This window comes from Nothoprocta perdicaria, unplaced genomic scaffold (assembly GCF_003342845.1).
Source record: "Nothoprocta perdicaria isolate Ctin4 unplaced genomic scaffold, notPer1 scaffold_12, whole genome shotgun sequence".
Taxonomy (NCBI): Eukaryota; Metazoa; Chordata; class Aves; order Tinamiformes; family Tinamidae; genus Nothoprocta; species Nothoprocta perdicaria.
Genome location: NW_020454316.1, coordinates 461245 through 462355, shown reverse-complemented (window position 1 = coordinate 462355; position 1111 = coordinate 461245).

The following is a 1111-nucleotide window of genomic DNA, read 5'->3' as shown; positions in this document are numbered from 1 at the left end:
GGGGGAGGCTGCGGAGGATGCTGCGATGCTCGGGGCGCAGGGAGGCTGAGGGGGACTCTGTGGTGTTGRGGTCTCTGTAGGCGGTTGGAGGTCTCCGTGCGGGACCCCAGGGCTCTCTGTGGTATTGGGGTGCTCTGGGCAGGTGGCTGTTTCAGCCCCAGTGCTCCCGCTCGGATCGCAGGTGCTTTGGGGGGGAACTTCCCCCCCCAGCTGTGCAGCACTGGCCTCCACACCTCCACAGACCAGGAGACACCTGTGGGTTGAAGACACTGCCCGGCCCTGGCCTGACATTGACTGTGCTCAAGCCGTCCAGGCCCGAGGGAAGCTGGGGAGCACAGGAGGCCAGCGGGACAGGAGATGGGAGAAAGGGCCACGGCGGGAGAGGAGAAAGGAGCTGGGAGGCCGGGTGGAGCGGTAGCGGAGCCTGCGGCCAGCGGGAGCAGGGAACACAAGTTTGGACAAGCCGGGCTGCTCCGTGCACCTCATCCACGGGTGTTCAACACGAGTTTGCACACGCTCATGGTGCCAGTGGCGTTCTCGCGCTCAGATTCAGGCAGGGTAAACGTGGGCTATTGGCATCACYGTTCCTGTTTTTATTATCAGTGCTGCGTGGTGGCACTCCAGTCACTTGGCTCCATGAGTCTTGTCTTGTCACCTGCTGGCATTGCCAGGCTGCGGCCCCTTGTGATGGGGGGGACACGAGGGACCGTGACTGCTGGTGACCAGGAGGGACGTGCGGGGTCCAGGGAGCTGCTGCCAAGGGGAAGGCGAGYGAGCGGAGCGGGGCTGCGGCGACCGACAGGGACACGAGGGACCGCGGCCGCTGGCGATGGAGGCGGCCGGGAGGGCCCTGCGCTCCCCACAGAGCCCCGCGCTGGCCCGGGGGGATCCAGCGCTGCCCCGGCCGGAGCCGTGTCCGCCCCGCGCTGCCCCCGGCGGCCGGGCGGGCTCCGCGCAGGGGCCGCTCCGGGGCGCCCTCGCTCCGCGCCCCGCCCCGCGGGGGCACCGCCCCCGCTCGCCAGCACTAAAGATGGCGGCCGGCGCGCGGCGCGCCCTGGCAGCTACGGGGGTTGCCCGGCAGCGGCATGGCGGGCGAGGCGTCGCGGGCGGC